This window comes from Pongo pygmaeus, chromosome 9, assembly GCF_028885625.2.
Source record: "Pongo pygmaeus isolate AG05252 chromosome 9, NHGRI_mPonPyg2-v2.0_pri, whole genome shotgun sequence".
NCBI classification, from domain to species: domain Eukaryota; kingdom Metazoa; phylum Chordata; class Mammalia; order Primates; family Hominidae; genus Pongo; species Pongo pygmaeus.
The window spans coordinates 34,882,575-34,890,904 of record NC_072382.2 but is presented as its reverse complement, the minus strand read 5'-3'; the positions used below and the strand labels follow the sequence as shown (position 1 = coordinate 34,890,904).

The following is an 8,330-nucleotide window of genomic DNA, read 5'->3' as shown; positions in this document are numbered from 1 at the left end:
AACTTTGGGGCTTCCTTTGGGCCATTTGGCCTGTTTGTGCAGCAGGCAGCCATTGGCAAGCTAGCAGCAGCAGGAGGTTACTAACGATAAAGAGTAACGACCCTTTATAGATGCTTTTTAAGTTACTGGCACCACGTTACATGTTTTCTTAGATGATCTCATTTGATCCTCACAAAAATCCTGGGTGAAAAGTCATTTTTAAATCTTCATTGTATATATGAGATGTGGAGAGCTTGTCATTTGTCCAAAGTCCCACAGCTAAAATATGGCAGAGCTGGCCGGCCGCGGTGGCTCATGCCTGTAATTCCAGCACTTTGGGAGGCTGAGGTGGGTGGATCACGAGGTCAGGAGATCGAAACCATCCTGGCCAACATGGTGAAACCCTATCTCTACTAAAAATACAAAAATTAGCTGGGTGCGGTGGCGCATGCCTGTGGTCCCTGCTACTTGGGAGGCTGAGGCACGAGAATCGCTTGAACCCAGGAGGCAGAGGTTGCAGTGAGCCAAGATCATGCCACTGCACTCCAGCCTGGCAACAGAGGGAGACTCCGTCTCAAAAAAAAAAGAAAATAAAAGAAAAGAAAATGGCAGAGCTCAGGTTGAAGTGATTCTAAAGCCTTTGATGCTAACTGCTATAGCGTCTTAGAGGACTGAGTAAAACCATTCCCTGTCATCCAGGTACTAGTGTTAGTCAAGCTCCTGTGGAAACGCATTCAAATGGGGCAATTGAGGAACACTTAATGAACGGTCTGTTTTTTTGTTTGTTTGGTTGGTTGGTTGTTTTTGGAGAGAGAATCTCACTATGTTGCCCAGGCTGGAGTGTAGTGGTACACCCTCCGCCTCCCAAGCGATTCTCCTGCCTCAGCCTCTCAAGTGGCTGTGACTACAGGTATACACCACCATGCCCAGTTAATTTTTATATTTTCAGTAGAGACAAGGTTTCACCATGGTGGCCAGGCTGTAATGAAGGGTCTATTTTAAAAGGTGTGGGCAGGGTTAAGGGAAACGAGTGAGGGGTAGTGAAGTCCCCTGGCTCTAGACACTGCGGGGAGTCTGTTACCATCCCTGTGGCTGAGAGAGGAGGGAAGAGGAGGGAGTGGTTCTAGAACTCAGACAGAGGAATTGAAGTTGCTGGAGAGAGTGGAGAAGCCTGCTGTATAGAAAGGCCGAACTTCTGAAAGGAACATGGTTAACTTGAGCTGACTTAGCAGGGAAGGAGCCAAGGAACACAGAGCCTGACCTCATTCTTCTTTCTCCCTCCAGGCTCTGCCCCTATTTCCCATTGGCCAAACCCTACTGGAAGTGGAAGGCTAAGAAGCCCGCTGGTGCAATCCATACAGGTCAGCCTCCGGGTCCAGAGTGGGATGAAAAAAGGTGGGGATGCAATTGAGGGAGCTTTGGGTATTGAAAATAACTTTATTCTAGCCTTTTCTTGACTGATATTTAGCTGTTTATATGATTATACATTGAACATAATTTTTTCTCAGACTTTGGAGACATTGCTCTTTGCTGTTAACTTCTAGCATTGCTTTTGAGAAATCCAAATCCATTATGAGTCTTGAACCAATATGTACAACTAGGGTTTTCTCTCTAGAAGTTGATAGGATATTCTCTTCATGAGTTCACTAAACTGCCCAATTCAGTTCCCAATAATCCTTTTTTAAAAAAAAAGAATCGGGCTGGGCGCGGTGGCTCATGCCTGTAATCCCAGCACTTTGGGAGGACAAGGAGGGTGGATCACAAGATCAGGAGATCGAGACACGGTGAAACCCCGTCTCTACTGAAAATACAAAAAAAATCAGCTGGGCGTGGTGGCAGGTGCCTGTAGTCCCAGCTAATCTGGAGGCTGAGACAGGAGAATGCTGTGAACCCGGGAGTGGAGGTTGCAGTGAGCCGAGATCGCGCCACTGCACTCCAACCTGGGGGTCAGAGTGAGACTGTCTCAAAAAAAAAAAAAAAGAATCGATCTATTTAGTAAATGATCCCACCAAATTTTAGAATGGTAATTTACAAGGACAGAAAAAGGTATTACTTATTGATATTTGAAAAAATCACTTTTCTCTTTAAGCAGCATTTAGAACACAACCTAATATAGGTCTTGAATTGTAAATTCTGTTGTAAAAGGCATTCTTTGGGCAAATAATGTTAACAATGGGGTGAAAACAACTCATGATTGTGGGAGCATCCAGAATTATTTTCTCATCAGCATCTAAAATGTCTTAGTTATCCTGTCCTCACATGAAATTGCTGCTGGGGTTCCTGAACACAGGCCCAGGTCAGCACTAAACAACGTGTGTCTCTAGAGCAACAGACCCTTCAAAAAGCAGATCTACCAGACATTTCTCTTAGAAAAATAATGTTTTTTTTTTGTATTGAGCTTACTATTTTATGTAAATATATTTTATCTGGGAAGAGAATGTGCCCCTATTATAGGAACCCACCATTCAATATGTCATGGCCCTGACACAGAACAAGTGGTGACGGAAACTCTTTTGTGAGTTGTAGGCTCATGATGGAGCCTGAGTTATTTGGCAGGAGATGATTTCCATGGTCTGTGAACACCGAAAGATGAGACTGGCTTGGGGCCACGTGCCAAACTGCACAGCCAGTAAGACCTGCTTCCATTGACCCACAGCAGCTCTGACTTTTTTTTTTTTTAACAATAGAAAAGAAACTAACACAGGGAAGAGAGAGAACAATGGCGTTTTGACAAATGGAACAAAGATAGAGTGTGACTGACAATTCAGGTCAGAAGGAAAATTAAAGCACAGGAAGACTGATGTTGGTCGGCCTCCTTGCCAAGAAGCAAAAACTCAGGGGGAGGCATCCAGCCACATGCGAACTGGCTCAACACTGGCCATTTTGTTTGAGCAATTTTGTTGGATGTTTTCTACAAAAGAGCACTTTTTCTCGGACTTCAAACATTCTTATATGCAGGATCGACACCACACACTGCCATCATCCCCTGGAGTAGTATCCTTGAGACCTGAGGAGGGGAGAACTGGAGGGAGGTTGTGGGACTCCACTGAGAAATGTGGTCCTTTGTCTCCTTGGAGATCTTTGAGGATGGTTCAGATAAAGTTGCTGCCAGTGGAAGCAGCTAGTTTCAGAAACCTCCAGTTGCCCTTTCTAGACTTGTAATCCTCTGAAAAATGGAAATTAGGAAGCGTTCATTTATGACCTTAAAAAAAATCGTTTACAAAAGTATATTATATCAGTAAAATGAGCTGGAAAAAGGGTTTATGTGAAAGTTCATGTGAGAAACACAGCTATTAGCACGCATGCCATTCCCCACCTTGACCTCAGCAGGAATGTGTAAATTGTAACATATGGAATGTAAGCCCTGTCAAGATGTTTCATAAATCTGCCTGGCAATGAGCATCACAAGGCCCTGCATGAGAACAGACCCCAGAAATGGAGAGACAGTGAGTATTGTGCCTGATAAGTTCTAATTTTAATAAGTCCAGACTCTGACAATTGAAATTTTCTACATAATGTTCTTTAATAATATTGATTATTTCCTGACAAAGGGGCACTTTTTCATGGGACTCAACCCAGGTAATCCATCCATCCATCCATCCATTCATCCATCCATTCAAGATATATCTACTGAAGGCCTACAATATTGCAGGTGGCATGCTGGGCACTGCAGATACAATGGAGGACAGGAGAGATATTGTGCTGCCCCTGTAGGGTTCTATATATAGGAAAACAGATATGAAACAAATAATAGAGTTTGAGACCAGCCTGGCCAACATGGTGAAACCCTGTCTCTACCAAAAATACAAAAATTAGCTGAGCGTGGTGGACGGGCACCTGTAATCCCAGATACTCGGGAGGCTGAGGCAGGGGAATCACTTGAACCTGGGAGGCGGAGGTTGCAGTGAGCCAAGATTGTACCATTGCACTCTAGCCTGGGCGACAAGAACTAAACTCTGTCTTCCAAAAAATAATGATAATAATTTTATAATTGCAATTTTGATCAATGCTGTAAAGGAAAATAGTAGCTTCTACTGATAGTAGCACTCTGCCAAACTTTCTACATGCATGATCTCATTTAATCCTCATAACAATTCTCTGCAGTAGGTACTACCATTAGCTCCATTTCAGACATGAAGAATAGAGACATGGAGGTTTACACGTATCACCCAAGGTCACACAGCTCTGGAGTGGTGGAGTTAGAATACAAAGTCAGTCTGAGTTCCTGATACCATACCATTTTTTTTTTATAACCTGGGTGAGGAAGTGGGTGCTGATTTAGATTTGAAGATTAAAGAAAATATCTTTCAGGATGAGATTTTAAGCCAAGCCTCAAGGATAAGTAGCTGTTAACCAGGCAAAAGAAAGTAGCAGGAGTATTCCAGAATTGGAGAATTGCATGTCAAAGGCCCTGAGGCAGGAAGGTGGGTGGCCGTGGGTGTTCATGGGGAGGCCAGTGTGACAGGATTGGGCGGTGTGTGGGGCAAGGCTGGAGAGGCAGAAAAGAGTCAGAGTAGGTGGGGCCTTGTAAATCACGTTAAAATATCTTGAACTAAATCCTGACCAGAGTGGGAGCTCCTGGAAGACCTGACTTTATCTGGGGCTGAGTGGTGTGGCTCCAGGCAGAACTGCTGCTGCAGACAGGAAAGGAGACATGTTCTCCCCATGGGAGACTGAGCCTGTTCCTGGGCTCATTTCTCACCCCTTCTTCCCAGCATCTTCCATATAAGTGAATGGATTCTATATACTTCTCCTTTAACAGACTTCTGCCCCCTGGGCCAGTTAAAAGACAATGATGTCAAGAAAAGACTGGTAAATGCAGAATTTCATTCAGCACTGAGATCTGCTTAATATTAATCTCAGTGGCCGGCCATGGTGGCTCACACCTGTAATCCCAACACTTTGGGAGGCCGAGGCGGGTGGATCACCTGAGGTCAGGAGTTTGAGACTAGCCTGGCTGACATGGTGAAACCCTGTCTCTACTAAAAATATAAAAACCAGACGAGTGTGGTGGCACGTGCTTGTAATCCCAGCTACTTGGGAGGCTGAGGCGGGAGGATCACTTGAACTCAGGAGGCAGAAGTTGCAGTGAGCCGAAATCATGCCACTGTACTCCAGCCTGGGTGACAGAGCGAGACTGTGTCTCAAAAAACAATATATATATTAATCTCAGTTACCACCATTAATTTTGGCACTGCCCGAACTATGGGATTTCCATTAAAATTTAGAAAAAGATCCCCTCCAAATTTCCATGTTAAAAGTGGCGGTTTTTTCTTACATTCCTAAGACAGATACCCTATTACTCTGTGTATTTGTTATCAGTTCTTTCATTTATTCATTCATCAAAGATTTGCACATCTATTATGGCAGACATGAAACATACCAAAGTAAATAAGACTGGGGTCCCTGTGCTCTCAGGGCTAGACAGAGCCTGGTTCCAGGGGAGCACTCGCATCACATGATGCCATTAGCCCCTGGGGTAGGCAGAATAATGCCCCCTGCCAAGAGATCCATGCCATAATCCCGGCAACCCGCGAATATGTTACTTTACATGGTGAAAGAGACTTCGCAGATATGAATACGGCATGGGCTTTGAGATGAAGAGATTATCCTGGATTACCAGAGTGAGCCCAATGCAATCACAAGAGTCCTTTTATTTATTTTTTGTTTTTTGAGACGGGTCTCACTCTGTCATCCAGGCTGGAGTGCAGTGGCGGCAATCACAGTTCACTGTAGCCATGACCTCCTCAGACTCAGGTGATCCTCCTACCTCAGCCTCCTGAATAGCTGAAACTACAGGCACACTACTACAGATTCTTCTGGAAAGCCTTCAGAAGGAGATGCTGAGCTGCCGACACCTCGATTTTAGCCTAATGAGACCCATTTGGGACTCTAGATCTCCATAACTGTAAAATAATACATTTGTGTTCTTTTAAGCCATGAAATGTATGGTAATTGGTTGCACCAGCAATAGAAAACAAGTATCCACCCCACTTGAGCCAGGAGGCCGGCCCAAGACACACCTCCCTCTTAATCCCTCACAGTTTCCCACTGGGCCCAGATGTAGTCTCACAATTGTTCACAGCCCAGCAGTCCGGACACCTACTTCCAATCGATTGGTGACAAAGTGACTCACCTGCTATCCTGCGGGGCCTGTACAACAATTTATACTTGATTGTGACCCCTCCAGCATTGCCAAATACACACACACATTAATGCCTGGAACATTTTTTTAATAACTCTTACAGATCTGAGTTCCTAAAGTAGCTGCTTACACTGCTGTGTGTCCTTGGGCAAATTACATACATCTCTGTTCTTCCATGTGTTCATCTCTAAAATCGGAATAATAATATTGATCATCTAGCATTATTGTAAGGATTAAATGAATTAGACATGAGAGCATTAAAAATGGCACCTGGTACACAGTAAGCGCTCAGAAATTTTAACAATGGGGATGATGATTGTTATTATTATTTCCTACAGCATTTGGCATGAGGCTTAAAAGTCCTTTTTTTTCTTTTTTTTTTTCTTTTTTGAGACGGAGTCTCGCTCTGTCACCCAGGCTGGAGTGCAGTGGCATGATCTCAGCTCACTGCAACCTCTGCCTCCCGGGTTCAAGCAATTCTCCTGCCTCAGCCTCCCTAGAAGCTGGGATTACAGCCACACACCACAAGCCTGGCTAGTTTTTGTAATTTTTTTAGTAGAGATGGGGTTTCACCATGTTGGCCAGGCTGGTCTCAAACTCCTGACCTCAAGTGATCCGCCTGCCTCGGCCTCCCGAAGTGTTGGGATTACAGGCGTGAGCCACCATGGCCGGCCAAAAGTCCTTTTTTGATCACTTGGTCTACAATGTGGAAAATGCACTAGAGGGGCAAGTTGACAGGTGCCAACTAGGGGAAGACTGAATTAGGGTGATGATGGCTGAAATGGAAAGAGGTGGATAGACTTGAGAAATACTGCAGAAGTAAAAATCAACAAGGCCTGCTGATGAATTGCATCTAGGGATTGAGGATGTACCAAGGATGACATAGTCAGAAGCCTTATAATGATATTTTATAATGATGTGTTAATACAGTATAAAAGAAACCCTTAGTTTGTTTCTCTGCTTCCCTCCCCTCTCCTGTCATCTTTTCCTATTGTGATACCCCTTTTCTTTCTTTCCAGAATAAAGAAACATCAGAAATATTAAAACCAGGACCAAAAGGAGGCCCAGGTGTAGGAGCATGAAACATCTGGCAACATGTAGCAAAAACAGGAGACTTTTTTCTTCTAACTGAATTTTGGCCTCTTGGTGCCAGTATGTGAAAAAGGTCTTGTAGGCCAGGTGCAGAGGCTCACGCCTGTAATCCCAGCACTTTGGGAGGCCAAGGCTGGCAGATTACAAGGTCAGGAGTTCAAGACCAGCCTGGTCAACACAGTGAAACCCCGTCTCTACTAAAAATACAAAAATTAGTCGGGCGTGGTGGCGCATGCCTGTAATGCCAGCTACTCAGGAGGCTGAGGCAGAAGAAACGCTTGAACCCTGGAGGTGGAGGTTGCAGAGAGCCGAGATTGCACTACTGCACTCCAACCTGGGCGACAGGGTGAGACTCCATCTCAAAAAAGAAAAAAGAAAAAAGATAAAGGCCTTGTAATTGGCCAGAATGAGGGGAAGTTAGACAAGAGAGGAAGAAATATAAATATAATTAAAATGTCTGAATTGATTTTTTTTTTTTTTTTTTTTTTTTTTTTTTTTTGTTGAGATGGAGTCTTGCTCTGTCACCCAGACTGGAGTGCGGCGGCGTGATCTTGGCTCACTGCAAGCTCGGCCTCCCAGGTTCACACCATACTCCTGCCTCAGCCTCCTGAGTAGCTGGGACTACATGCGCCCGCCACTACGCCTGGCTAATTTTTTTGTTTTTGTATTTTTAGTAGAGATGGGGTTTCACCATGTTAGCCAGGATAGTCTCAATCTCCTGACCTCGTGATCCACCTGTCTTGGCCTCCCAAAGTTCTGGGATTACAGGTGTGAGCCACCATGCCCGGCCAAATTTTCAAATAAATAAATAAATGTGTAGCAAAAGCAAATGGGCTTATTTGTTTTGATTTGTGTGGTTTTTTTAATGCCTGTAATGAGATTGGGCTGGGGGTGCAGGAAGTAGACCGAGAATAGAGGACCCAGGCTCATTATGGCTCTGCAGGAAATAGCATGGGTCCAGGGACTGATGGAGAAAAGGAAAACATCTGGAGATGGAGTCAAAAGAGATGCATTCTAATCACCAATGAGCATTTGACAAGGAAAGCCCCATAACCTCCCTACTCAGCCTACCCTGCAAGGATTCTGTGAGAGGCACCTGTATTCATGGACTCTG

At 44.5% G+C, this 8,330-nt stretch overlaps 1 long non-coding RNA gene across 1 annotated transcript; it reads left to right on the top strand.

Annotated features, from left to right (window-relative positions):
* Nucleotides 1-1,194: 1,194 nt before the first annotated feature.
* On the top strand, nucleotides 1,195-7,670 carry LOC129008613 (uncharacterized). The gene is made up of 3 exons (XR_010127566.1): nucleotides 1,195-1,340; nucleotides 2,667-3,425; nucleotides 7,144-7,670. It is a non-coding gene; the product is annotated as an uncharacterized LOC129008613 (long non-coding RNA).
* Nucleotides 7,671-8,330: the final 660 nt, after the last annotated feature.